Below are 14,804 nucleotides of genomic sequence, written 5' to 3'. Positions count from 1 at the left end.
ATGACTTAAAACAGATACATATTGAGATATTACATTATTATTATTATTATTATTATTATTATTATTATTATTAGTATGACTTCTACTGCTATTATTATTATCATCTTAGCTATGTTTACATGCTCGGATACTTGTTCACTTTGTTGTATTTTTTCTGTGAATGTCCATTTATTGTTGTTGAAGAATATAAACAAACAAGTTCAATGATTTATGTACATGTGTGTTAGCAATGCAATTTTTTTTTATGTGATCATCTGTGCGTATTATTTATTATAAGTAATCTAAACAATATATGTATTTTCATTTATGAAAAAGATGAAAGCTTTAAAAAAAAAAACTAAAGGGAAAGAATATTCTAGACATTGTTGTCATAACATAAAATGTAATTTTAAACATAATTATCTTGTGTCATTTTTCCTGAGGGAAATTTCCGCAGGGCAGAGTCACAGGAGAGATGTGGCTGGGGAGCTCAGGGAACTGATGAATGCTTTTTTAAAGGTGACATCGCGGGAGAGAAATGTGTGTGATTCCTGTATTTCTGGCACACCGACCTCCTGAATGATGCCGGCAATTATCATCTACTTCAGATACGTGTTCTAAAATAGGTAAAGGTCAATCACTTTTATTGTCATCATATTGAAAGAAAGAAAAGATAACAGACAAAACCATTAAAATATAACAATCTACCAATAAATCTGCTTCCAGTAAAGTCTCTCTCATGTCACATGACTGAAAATCAACGTGTTTAAAACGGGAAAAAAGAGCACAGTATATATTTTGTCCTTCACCTCTGTTACGTTTAATCTGCTTGAATCTTTTTTCAAAAAGGGAAAACATTTTAATATCATATTTCAATATCTCAATCAATTTTACACCAATTAGGGATTAAAGCCAAGTCGTTAAAATATAAAAATTTACATATATATATATACAGTAATACCTTGGTTTACAAGTAACTTGGTTTGAGAGCGTTTTGCAAGACAAGCAAACATTTCTGAAAAATGTTGCCTTGATATACAAGCAATGTCTTGCACTAAGAGGAAAAGTTTGTAGAAAAGCACCACCTGAATAAGGCTGTAGCAGTGCGAGCGATGAGTCTGTTTATGGACAATGCAATGTCACATTGAATAGATTCCTTGTTAAGGTTTCACGAAATGAAAAAGATTCCATTGAGTCAAGAGATATCAGTGATTCCGCTAGTGATAGTAAAAGTCGTTCTGCACAATAATCCTCCTCTCTCTTGTCCCCCTCACCCCAGCCACGAAGGTACCTGTAATTGGTTTATTTTTCTTTATATTTTGTACAGTATTATATTACAGTACAGTATTGTAATCATTTTTATATGAATATTTTTGGGTTGTGGAACGAATCATCTGAATTTCCATTATTTCCTATGGGGAAATTCGCTTTGATATACAAGCGTTTTGGATTACAAGCATGCTGACGGAACTAATTATGCTCGTAAACCAAGGTATTACTGTACTGACATGGTAAGAAATTATCTTCATGCTATTCATTCATCGGAAACATAGTTCTTGGATATTATACATCTTCCTCCCCTATATTTCTGTAGCCCTGATTTATTACATTCCCATAGATCTCATGTATTAGAATTAAACAAAATATAGAACTGAGCTTATTTTATATCATTGTGGTATATTATCCCCTGTTGTCAGTATATTGTTTTGTGGCCTTATGTCAGTGTGAAACATTAGAAGAGAGAAGAAAAAAAACAGCCACAGATATGTATCCAGTTCCCTGACACTAACTTGCAAGGTTACAATGATGAGGATAATGGTTAGGTGATAACAGTGTAAAGGAGACATTATTGCCAGGATTCTGTAAGTAGGGAGCTTCTCACTTATTAAAGAAGAACTATGGGGTTAGGGCTTTTCCCCATAGTTCTCCTTGGGGTAACAGGAGGACACAAACTAGCATCCTCCCGTCACCCTAGGCTCAGTATACCGCGAACTACAGCTCCCTGTATACTGAGACACCGCAGCTGAAGCGGATCCCAACATTTATGTCTGGATCCGCCCAGCTGCGTGAGTGACAGCTGGCTCTGCCTATCTAGAGGCAGAGCCAGCTGTACCCGCCCCCTCCGCCGTCCGTTCCGCCAGTCAGCTCTGGAGGGTCGGAGCGGGGAGGGGGGAATCCAGTCCCTCCCCTGTCATGGCAGAGACCTGTGACAGGATCGAGAGGGGAGCGAACGCCGGTATGTGTTCGCTCACCTCCCGATCTACTGAGCCGACCTGTGACAGTCTTATTGTCACAGGTTGACTAGAACTATGATGGGAGTGAAAAGCCCCTCCCCCCCTCATAGTTCTCCTTTAACTTATAATAGAGGAATTCTAGAGAGGGAAGGGAGTGTGAGGCAAGTGGGTGGCGCCACACCCCTAATAAATATATAGAGACAAAAGAAAAAAAACCCTACAGGTTTGGAACTGGTATACAACTCAGACCCTCTTCCCTCACCTGGACCCCATTTTTGGTCATACCCTGGAACACAAAGCAGCTTGGGATTCTTAGGAAAGGTTTCTGAACAAGCAATTCTCTGTGAAACGCTTAGAACCTACTGAGAATTCATTATCTGTCCAAACCTGCTAAATTTTGGCTAAGATATGTATATGGTTGTTTTATTCATATTTGCTTTGTGTTAACTACTTACAATGGCCACAATGTTCTTAAATCATGTTTTAGCTCTGTAATAAATAAAATAAGCTTTTTTATCAACATTTTGGTAATTGTACTATGCTGTGGCACCTGAAAAGCCCCGGCCACTTTTGTAGCTATTTTTTTTTGTTTTTATATATTAACTTACAATAATCCCTTCCATATATGCAGTATATTTATGACTGAATTGTCGATAAATTGTTGATGTGGTTTCAGCTTGATATTGTGACATATGAGCACCTCTTTAGTTACATGATTTTATAACAATTGAAGTAGTGATTTTAACATTGTTCAAAATTATTTAGGGTGGCTACTTTACAACACACTGTAGTCACTGCCCCAAGCTCGCTCCCTGGATGGACTACAATCTCAATACAAATCAGTAAACTGAACATGAGATTGTAGTCCATCTCTCTGCCTATCTAGAGGCAGAGCCAGCTGTACCCGCCCCCTCCGCCGTCCGTTCCGCCAGTCAGCTCTGGAGGGTCGGAGCGGGGAGGGGGGAATCCAGTCCCTCCCCTGTCATGGCAGAGACCTGTGACAGGATCGAGAGGTGAGCGAACGCCGGTATGTGTTCGCTCACCTCCCGATCTACTGAGCCGACCTGTGACAGTCTTATTGTCACAGGTTGACTAGAACTATGATGGGAGTGAAAAGCCCCTCCCCCCCTCATAGTTCTCCTTTAACTTATAATAGAGGAATTCTAGAGAGGGAAGGGAGTGTGAGGCAAGTGGGTGGCGCCACACCCCTAATAAATATATAGAGACAAAAGAAAAAAAACCCTACAGGTTTGGAACTGGTATACAACTCAGACCCTCTTCCCTCACCTGGACCCCATTTTTGGTCATACCCTGGAACACAAAGCAGCTTGGGATTCTTAGGAAAGGTTTCTGAACAAGCAATTCTCTGTGAAACGCTTAGAACCTACTGAGAATTCATTATCTGTCCAAACCTGCTAAATTTTGGCTAAGATATGTATATGGTTGTTTTATTCATATTTGCTTTGTGTTAACTACTTACAATGGCCACAATGTTCTTAAATCATGTTTTAGCTCTGTAATAAATAAAATAAGCTTTTTTATCAACATTTTGGTAATTGTACTATGCTGTGGCACCTGAAAAGCCCCGGCCACTTTTGTAGCTATTTTTTTTTGTTTTTATATATTAACTTACAATAATCCCTTCCATATATGCAGTATATTTATGACTGAATTGTCGATAAATTGTTGATGTGGTTTCAGCTTGATATTGTGACATATGAGCACCTCTTTAGTTACATGATTTTATAACAATTGAAGTAGTGATTTTAACATTGTTCAAAATTATTTAGGGTGGCTACTTTACAACACACTGTAGTCACTGCCCCAAGCTCGCTCCCTGGATGGACTACAATCTCAATACAAATCAGTAAACTGAACATGAGATTGTAGTCCATCCCGGGGGGGGGGGGGGGGGGAGCTTGGAGCGGTGGCTACTTTACAACACACACAGAGATCATGGGGAACAGACGTAGCCCCCCTCCAGAAGGAAGATGTCAGTGTCAGCACCAATTCAGAGATGATTGGAGGATCTACAGCCGAGTGATACACAAATAAGATACATTGTTGTTCAGAGTTCAGGGACTTGAATGGATTTGTAAAATTGTTACTCCAGAGTTTAGTATTAAACTATTTGTGTATCCCAACATTCAAGGAACTCCCAAACCCCTTCCCCATTCCTGAGTTCAGCTGTTATTACTTATACTACAATACTAGTCCAATAGCACTCTGAAATGTGTTTTTGGTCAAAACACATCTGACTATTTTGAGAAGAGACTCACATCCCTCAAGTTGAAAGTCTTGCACACTCCAAAAGTTGTGGTTGGATGATCCCAGCAGGCTGCACAGTTGAGATTATTTAAGTTAATTCAGCTTGGCTCAACCATCATATTGCTCACCAAATTAAAATATCCCTGTGTGGGGCCATCTTTATACTGCTGGTAACTGTTCTGATATATTTTTTTGTCTCTATTCACACCAAAGCATTTGCTGAGTAAACTACTGATAATATTTTTCCTTTTTGACGGGGAATAGGTCTCTCTATAGGACTGTATCATTTTCACTCATAATATATAGAATATTGTACACTTTACATTGCTGTTAGCCAGATCTGTTTGTTTTTTCCAGGGGCTAAAACAGACATTCTAGTGGTCCTAGTGGTGGACTCTTCACCAGAGTTGTGCCACGAAACAACGTAAACGTACTGCAAAGATTCTAATTCCTAATAGAACGCATCAGGTAATTGATGTTAAAAATGTTCATGTGAAAGAGCCAGAATCGTGTTCTTCTGGAAACAACAAAACTACATTGTTAGGTATGTTTAGCTACAGTGCAAAGAACATTACAAGGAGCAATAAACAGAAGCCGTGTCTCCTCTGTCCTGTGCAACATCTTCAAGATTCCTCGCAGTTCACCTCTGCAACTTGTAAGAATATTTTGGATATGAATGAAAATCAAACTTCCACTCCTGAGTTTTTCTTGCTTGGCCTGTCAGACCTCAGAAGTGCTCGGATCCCACTATCGCTGCTCTGCCTCCTGATCTATGTGGCCACACTGGCTGGGAATCTTCTCATCATTTTCTTAGTGAATACAGACTCCCACCTGCAGACCCCCATGTACTTTTTCCTGGGAAACCTCTCAGTGTTAGACACATTCTTGCCTTCTTTTTCTGTATCTCATCTCTCTTTTAACATCTCTAGTGGAAAAATACTGATTTTAGATTCAACTTGCGTGGCCCAGGTCTTCTTCTTCTCCTGGTTTGCTTACACTGAGTTTTTTCTTCTAGCTGTTATGTCCTATGATCGATATGTTGCCATCTGCCTTCCTCTGCATTACACAACCAAAATAAGTATTAAGCTGTGTGCTCAGTTGGTGTCCAGCATATGGATCTTCAGCTCTGCGTACTCCTTGATGCACACACTTTCTACACTAAGATTGTCCTTTCCTGACTCCGTCACCATCCCAGGCTTGTTCTGTGAATTGTTCCAGCTGATTCTATTGTCAAGTTCTGATACTTATCTCAATTACTTACTAATTTTTGTTGTTGGAGTTCCATTTGCTCTTATTGCCTTTTCCATCACTTTTCTTTCATATGTCTACATTTTCAAAACCATCCTGGGGATTAAAATGAAGGGTGGCAGATGGAAAGCTTTCTCCACCTGCAGTTCCCACCTCACTGTGGTCTTCATATTTTATGTGACTACGTTCTTCAACTACATTCAACCCAAAACGGAGAATTTTCTGGTTGGCCGACTAGTATCGGTATTTTATACGTTTTTCACCCCGTTCCTAAATCCTGTCATATACAGTCTGAGAAACAGTGAACTGAAAGGGGCTGTCCGCAGAGCTCTGGTGAGAATGAGAACAAATATGAGGCCGTGAACTGTCACCAGAGGAGAACTGCGGAATAATATTTACAATATCTGAACTGTTGATATGTTAAACTGTTTTTAATTTCAAGTAGATGAAACCTACAAACCCAATGTGATTATAACTGGGTTCAAGGATAAATCTATATAGAGTTTACCTATGTTTCTCTGTATGGTTTATTTGTTATGCAGACAGGCTGAGGAAATCTGCTGCTTTTGACACAGTTGACCACCTGCTCCACCTCACAAATCACCACCCGCTTGGCCTACATGACTCTACTCTCTCATGGTTCCCCTCCGACCAATCTAAGCGCTCCTTTAGTGTCACTTACAAATCTAACTCCTCCCCTCCTCTTCCTCTTTCTGTTGGGGTCCCCCAAGGCACTGTCCTTGGACCCCTTCTCTTCTCTATCTACACCTCCTCCCTTGGTCAGTTAATAACCTCACATGGCTTCCAATACCATCTCTATGCCGATGACATTCAAATATATCTTTCTACTCCACAACTCCGCCCCTCAGTGTCCTTCCATGTCACTATTCTACTAACTGACATATCCGCCTGGATGTCACAACACTTCTTACAACTCAACCTTTCAAAACTGATATTTCCTCCCGCCCATGCTCCTTCCCCCCAACTTTTCCCTTGATATTGATAACAGAACTATCCATCCCTCCCCTCATGCCAAGGTATCATCCTTGACTAGGACCTCACCTTTCTTCCCCACATCCAATCACTATTCAAATCCTGCCACCTTCACCTTCGTAACATCTCCAAAATACACCCTTCTCCTCCCCTGCATGTTTATTGGTGGCATACCCTCCACACTCATCTCCTGTACATACATATATAAAAAAATGTCAAGAGACAATATCTGCCAGATGTGGGGCAAATTTCAGCATTTTCTATAACTATGAACCAGATTGTTATCACAAACATGACCAGATGCATAAATGAAAAACTACCACCAAGTTTCTTTGCACACCGTGATAAGATCTAAAGGGTTAGTAGTACATTGATCCATTTGGTTGTTTTGACAATTGAAGGCTGAAAGGATATAAACAGACTCCTGATATTTGTTTTTTGAAATAGAAAAATAGATTGAGGACACAGAGTGCTCCATCTCTTTTTCTGTAGCCCCTGTTATCAATGAACAGGAAACTCTCAGTACAGAGGCTTCCTGTTCATTCACACACTAAGGGGACAGTAAATATTTATTATGTCCCCGGTTATGAATGGACAGGAAGTGGTCTGTGCCAAACTCCTCCTCTCCATTGATAAACTGAAGAGATAGTAACTGTTGACTATGCCCCAGTTCTTTTTTGTTTCAAATGAGTTTTATTGAGGTTTTACAGATGTACAACTAGGATACAGTAAGGAGTTAAACAAAAAACGTCAACCCACAATCGGGTCAACGTGCATTTCCATTCAAACAGTGCCGTAACAGTGAAGATCCTGGTATGGAAGGGTCGAGTTGGAAACCAGGAGACAGGTTCGAAAGAAGGGGGGCAGTTGAATAGGTCGGTAAGGGAGAAATGCCAGTAAAAGTCACGTCTAACCAAGGATTTCCGGGAGTATCAACAGCGTTATATTTGGGTTATTCGGGTGATTCCCGGGGTGTCGTTGAAGCATCAAGAGACATGGGTTCACCAGGTTTTCTGTAGTGCGTAGCGTAGTAGCACAGGGAGTATGACCTGTGGGTAATTGGTGCCCTTTTGCTATTTGTCGGAATGATTGCGATTCCAGGTAGTCGAGGTGATTCTGGCTTGTGGTTCAGGGGGAGGGGGGGGAAGGGAGGTAAGGGTGGGGTTTTTTTTGATTCTGGGTTTGGGTGGGGGGGGGGGGGGGAGAAGGTAGGTAAGTGTGGGGGGGGGATGAGAGGTGAGGGGGAGTCGGGTCAAGGGTTTTAAAGGGAACAGGGGGTCTAGTTTGTAGTTCAGGATTTAATACTGTGTGAGGGGTGATCTGGGGGTGTAGAGTATGTCCTGTCAGGAGGTAGCTCAGTGTTGGGTAGTGAGGTCATTAGTACTAGCAAAATAAGTCCAGCAGGCCCATAGCGAGCTGAAGTTATCCAGCGTGTCCAGTTTGGTGGCCAACAGCTCCTCCATTTCGTAGACATGGCCCACTTAGGTCAACCAATCCCCGAATTGTGGGGGTATATTCCGTTCGCCAATGGCGTGGGATTATCGTGCGTGCAGCGTTAATGAGATGTCATTGTAGAGATTTGAAGGCACCTAGGGTGTGTCTGGTTCCTAGTGAAGGAGAGAGCGTGTCGGTGTGTATGGGAGTGTGGCCCCTGTGATTTTGAGGATCGTGTCCTGCACCTTCTGCCAGAAGGGTTGTATTAGAGGGCAGGACCAGAAAATATGTGTGGGTGTGCCCGTGTCCGTGTGGCATCTCCAACACAATGGAGAGACATTTGGGTGCATGTGATGTAATAAATGGGGAGTTCTGTACCAAAACATGAGGAGTTTGTAGTTTGTTTCCTGCATTCTGCTGTTAAACACACTTTTGTGGACTGCTAGGCAGATGTCAGACCAGGCGTCATCTGAGATTGTGGTTTGGAGAGAACGTTCCCATTTAGTACGGGGGAGAGTCGATCGCATCAGGGGGTCTTGTCGGAGCAGTTCGTACAGACAGGAGATAAGGTGTCTTGTGGAGCCTTTGTCTAGGCAGAGTCTCTTGAATGGGGTAAGGGCCCTAGATACGGAGGTCTTGCGTAGGGGGTCCATTAGGAAGTGTCTGACTTGAAAGTAGACCCACCAGGGTAATGATCCCCGGACAGTGAGGTCTGCTAGGTCGGTTTTGGTCTTGAATGTGCGGGATTCAAAGAAGAGATGTGCTCGCAGTGGGGGTTTGTGAGTCCACAAGGTGGTGAAGTCTCTTGTGACACCTGGAGGAAAATCTCGGTTGTGCATCAGGGGTTCCAGAGGGCTATGTAGGGAGGTGAGGGTGCCACGGCGTCTGGCGGCCCGAAAAGACTTCAAGGGTCGCGCCAATAAATCTGTGGGTCTGTAATGATGTTGGCCGTAAAGCAGTTCAAAGCCATATAATCGAAGAGAGTGGGACGTCAGATAAGGTGTTTTCTAAGGAAGCCCATAACTTGGTGTCTGTGTGTAGGTGCCATTGGAGAACTCTGGTGAGGTGTGTTGCTTTGTAGTAGCGATACATGTCCGGGACCCCCAGGCCTCCTTTATCTTTGGGCAACTTGAGGAGGGACCAAGCTACACAAGGGCGTCCGTCCTTCCACACAAAGGCAGAGAAGGTAGTGTCCAGCGTGTGAAAGAACACGCGCAGGAGTTTGATGGGGATGGTTTGGAAGAGGTAGAGAATTCTGGGCAGTATATTCATTTTTAGTAATGCTGCTCTTCCAAACCAGGAGAAGGTGTGTAGTCTCCAGGCTTTTAGATATTCCATTATGGATGTGTTGAGTGTTGCAAAGTTGGAGTCATAAAGTCTGGTCAGATCCGAGGTCAGTTTTATGCCGAGATTTTGTATATGTTCCGAACACCAGAGGAAGGGAAAGGATGACTGAAGGTGCAATTTGGTCTGGTGCGGTATGTTAAGGGGCATAATTTCAGATTTAGTGAAGTTTATCTTCAGGTGGGATAGTTTCCCATATAGATCAAAATTGGACATCAATATCGGCAGGGAGGTGAGGGGCGATGAGAGAAAGAACAGTAGGTCATCTGCGTATGCCATCGTTTTGTGAGTCGTGGGGCCTATTGTAACGCCTGTGATCTCTGGGTCCATTTGTACCAGTCTAATGAAGGGTTCGAGGGCAAGTGCAAAGAGGGTAGGAGATAGCGGGCACCCCTGACGGGTCCCGTTAGAAATCGGGAAGCTGTCAGAGAGACATCCCATTGTCCTGACTCTGGCTCTGGGGCAGGAGTAGACAGCTTGAATCCAGTGGATCATGCGGTCTTGTAGGCCAATGTGTTGGAGGACCTCGAACATGGAGTCCCAGGCCACCCTGTCGAATGCCTTCTCCGCATCCGTGGACAGCACCAGTGTCTCCAGCTTACGTTGTTGTACCCAGTGGATTAGGTTGAGTGCTCTCGTGGTGCTGTCCTTGGCCTCCTTTGCAGGGATAAATCCCACCTGGTTAGGGGTGATCAGATCAGGTAACAGAGGGAGAAGGCAGTTCGACAGGGCTCTCGTAAAGATCTTCAGGTCTACGTTGAGGAGCGATATGGGTCGGTAGCTGGTACAGAGTTGTGGGTCTTTCCCTTCTTTGGGTATCATGGTTATGTGGGCTTCTAAATGTTGTGGAGGGGGTGTATATTGTTTTGGAGGGAATTGTAGGCAGATAACATGTGTGGTAGTAGTGTAGTCAAGAAGGATTTGTAGTATTGTGATGGGAGGCCGTCCGGGCCTGGGCTCTTGCCTGGCTTTGATTGTTTGAGGGAGGTCTGGAGTTCTTCTTCGGTGAGGGGTTTGTCTAATGAGGCCAGTAGTGTCTCGTCTATGGAGGGCATGTTGGCTCTCATTAGGTATTGACGGATTTGGTTTAGGCGGTCGTCGGTGTTGGGACACGTTTGGGACTTTTGGGTTAGGTTGTAGAGTGTGGCATAATATTCCTGAAAGCAGGATGCTATCTCCGGCAGGGAGTGTGTGAGTTTGGAGGGAGAGCTTTTGATGCTACGGATGTGGGAGCAAAATTTTTTCGTGCGTACCGCTCTGGCTAGGAGCTTGCCACACTTGTCTCCTTCCGAGTAGTAGTAACCTGTGCGCAGGGTGAAGGTACGTCTGATCTTGGTTGTCAGGAGGCTCAAGAGTTCCTGTCTGGTATCGGTCAGTGTGAGTAAGTCGCGTTGGGCCAGGGATTGTTTGTGGGTCGTTTCCAAATCTCTGAATTTGGATTTGAGGGGGTTGTTTTTTGCCAGACGTGTTTTCTTCAGTTTCGCCGCAAGGGAGATGATTCTTCCCCTGATGTAGCATTTATGTGCTTTCCACATAGTCATGGGGGACGTGTCGCTTGTTGCGTTAAAGGTGAAGTATTCCAGTAATTCCGCTGTGATTGTGTCAATGTTTTGCACTTCCTTGAGTAAGGAGAGATTTAGCCTCCAGGTGGACTTTCGCAAGGATGGGGGGGAGATTGAAAATGTGGCCGAAATAGGTGCGTGGTCGGAGGGCACTATGTACCCAGACTATGGAGTCTTGGTAGGTCTGCCTGGGACATGAAAATATAGTCTATGCGAGAGTATTTAGCATGAATGTGAGAGTAAAATGTGTAATCCCTCCCTGTGGGATTGAGCGTCCTCCAGGTGTCACAGAGATGCAGTGCGTTGAGACGTTTTTTCAGGAACTTAAGGGTCCGGTACGGTAGGGAGGATCTGCTGTTCGAGATGTCTATCAGTGGGTCTAGGGGTGCGTTGAAGTCCCCACCAACAATCAGCATGCCTTCCGCGAAATCAGCAAGTTGGGAAATGAATTTGTTGAGGAAAGACGCATGGCGTGTGTTGGGTGAGTATTCGGAGGCTATTGTCAGGGGGGTTTGACTTAGAAGGCCTTTCAGCATGATGAATCGGCCCTCTGGGTCTGTCAATTCATCTTGGATTTGGAAGGTTGTTAGTAAGCTTGGGGATTTTGTCGTGTTTGAAGTGCGTCCCTGGAGTAGTGCTATGGAGGCAGATTGCTTGTGTAAATCTCCAAGGATTAAGGAGCGTTCTTCAGGTGCATTCAGGCCTTTCGTGTTGAGAGAGACTACCTTCAGGCTGGACAAGTCCCCCATAGTTTCAGATTCGGGTGTGCGGCAGGAAAGGTGTGGGTGGGGAGATGACAGGGAATGGTGGGAGACGTTAAGGAGATGAGGGTATAGGTGAGAGTAGAGTGGGTGAGAAGTGGGTGGGATGTGGGGGAGGAAGAAGGGGCAGATAGAAGGGTAAAACAAGTGGAGGATAAACCCCCAAAAGTGTCCCGGAGTACGAAACACAAAATGTTGTGTGGTAGCACTGGGGGTTCAGTTGTATCAGAACTCAGGAGGGGGGGTATGTAGGTGGCGGTCAAGCCTGAGTAGAGCGATAGGCGAACTAGGTGTTCCTGGGGCAAGGATCGCCGCACTTGGGGGGTGGGACCGTCGGGTCTAGATGTACGCTAAGATCTAAGGGGATCTACTCCTGTGGTACCCTGCAGCCCATCTCAAGGAGGCTGGTGGGGAGTTGGGAAATCCTCTAGTCAGTAGATCAACATGGGGAATACGCGAATAGGGGGAATCTTGGAAGAGAGCACCAATGGGTGGTATGATCGGGGGCAGTCGTAAGTCAGGTCGCGGTGTCCACCTCGTAGACTTGCTTTCGGTCGGGTAACAAGGGTGAGCATGGACCTTGTGGTCTGTGAGCTGTGCATCCGACTCACCTCCGTTTGGGAGGTCAATCGTCGGAGGTGGGAAGCATAACCAGTGTGTGATAGACATATAATCCCGATAGGGGAAGTGGTAAAGCCCAGCTGGACGCGGAGAGATAACCGCGGGAGCCCGATCTGTCCTCTGCTCCTCCGCCTCTTCAGAGGTACGGGGCTGTACCGCTAGAGTGCATGGGAGGAAGAGGCAGGGGGGGGGAGGCTCGCGTATTAGCGAGGTGGCGGTATGGGTCACAACCTATCCTCAGAGTGGCGAGGTAGAGCTCAGGAATCAGGTGTTGGTCCGGGCCACCCGCGGGTCACCTCCAGTCCAGCCGAGCCTTTAAACAGGTAAACAAGTGAACAGGTAAACAGGTAAATAAGCTAATAATTCGCTAAATAGCGACTAGAACGTCACACTAACAAAGTAACCAGATAACAAAACGTGGCCCGTGGGGCGCGTGCAGTCATAAATTGACTAAACCTAACCTCTCGGGAAGGTTCACTCAGCGGGCTGATGGAGCCGGTAGGACACACAGGGGATGGCATTCGGTTTCCTCGGCATCTGAGGGGGGGGATACAAGGTGCATAGGGGGGATTGGTTCGGGGGAAAGAAAGGGCCAGGAGAATGAGTCAACAGACTCACATCACATAAGCTAATTCAGTGTATACTCAGCCTTCTGATGACAATTCTGGGCAGGAGACCGGTTGGTCGCGACCTTTGACGTGCTTCAGTGCCATCTTGAGGGGCAATACGGCATAGTGGTATTCCAAATTAGAGTGCCGTTTAGGGGCCGGTGTCTCTTGGGGGGGATCGGTTTGGGGGAAAGAAGGGGCCAGGAGAATGAGACAACAGACAGTGTATCACATCAGCCAATTCAGTGTATACTCAGCCTTCAGATGACGATTCTGGGCAGGAGACCGGTTGGTCGCCGTCTTTGACGTGCTTCAGTGCCATCTTGAGGGGCAATACAGCATAGTGGTATTCCAAAATAGAATGTCGTTTAGAGGCCGGTGTCTCAAGGCGGATAAGAGGATGGGGTTCGGTCTGACGGATGTAGGGTTAATAGAAAGCGGAGGGTAATACGGGGTGCCTGGATACTCCTGCGTGAGGGAAGAGGGATCTCCCTGTGTGTCCCTCGGTTGCGGTCAGATGTGCCAGCTTGAGGGGCAGCAGTGATGGGTAGTGAGAGAGGGCTAGCGTGTTTCCGTGGAATCAGTACTCTTCGTCATTCCGTTCTCCAGGTCAGGGAGGTGAGCCAGTGTCTGGCTGCGTAGAGCGATGTTGTTTGCTGCGTTTCGGGTCTGTGGTGGCTGGAGGTGATAGATGCCGAGGTGGTAGGGTAGGTGGGCGAGTCAGGGAGAACCTGCGTTCTTTCTGCGTGGGTGGAGTGGGCCTCAGGTCCTCGTACCAGTCCTGAATTGTGACCGGGGGGAGACCCAAGAGGGAGCAGAATGGGTCCAGATCTTCAGGCGTGCGGAGAAGCGCTGTTTTCCCTCTGTGTGTGGCTGATAGACAAAAAGGAAAGCGCCAGCGGTAGAGTATGCCATGGTGACGGAGGCATTCCAGCAGGGGATGCAGTGCTCTTCTTTGTTGGAGTGTGTGGACAGAGAGGTCCTGGAAAAGCTTCACCTCTACACCATCCAGGAACACCGTTTCCCTACGCCTGGACCTTTGCAGTATCTCTTCCTTCAGGGGGAAGCTCTGCAGGCAGCAGATGACATCTCTGGGTGTATCATCCCCTGCCATCCGGGGCCTCAGTGCACAGTGAGCGCGTACCAACTCGATGGGGGAGTCCAGAGGCCTCTCCAGGAGGTCGTAAAACAGCTGGAGCAGGGTTGTGGGAATGGCGTCGGGCAGGACGGTTTCCGGGAGCCCCCAGATCCGTATGTTGGAGCGGCGGCCCCGGTTGTCTAAGTCTTCCAGCTGGCCTCTCATGGTGATGAGAGATTGAGATGCCGTTTCTTGTTGGTGATGAAGCCGTCGTAACGCCACATCTCTGGCTGCCCCGTCCCGTTCGACCACTGTCAGTCTGCGCCCGATGTTTCTGATGTCGTCTCTCAGTTCAGACACCGCTGCGTGTAATGTGTCCTTAATGTCCTCTGCTATAGAGGAGAGGTCGGATCTGGTCGGTAGATCAGTAAGGGAGGATTGGGCCTTGTGAGAGGAGGCCTCCGCCATGTTGGGAGGTGGCGTCTCCGCGGCCTCGTGACGTTGGGAGCGGAACCTGTCGGGTACCTGTTTATTTTGCGGGTTCCCCTGCAGGGCGGGTTTTTTGGCGGGGGGGTATTGTGGTCCAATCTTCCCCATGTTGTCTGTGGTGAGGTTGCAGAAGCTGATTTTGGGTGCGGGTGTTCAGGAGCTCCGGAGTTAAGCGGCCATCTTGC

Source organism: Nanorana parkeri, unplaced genomic scaffold (assembly GCF_000935625.1).
Source record: "Nanorana parkeri isolate BGI_ZX_2015 unplaced genomic scaffold, ASM93562v1 scaffold1369, whole genome shotgun sequence".
In the NCBI taxonomy this organism is placed as follows: Eukaryota; Metazoa; Chordata; class Amphibia; order Anura; family Dicroglossidae; genus Nanorana; species Nanorana parkeri.
Note: the sequence above shows the minus strand (reverse complement) of the source record.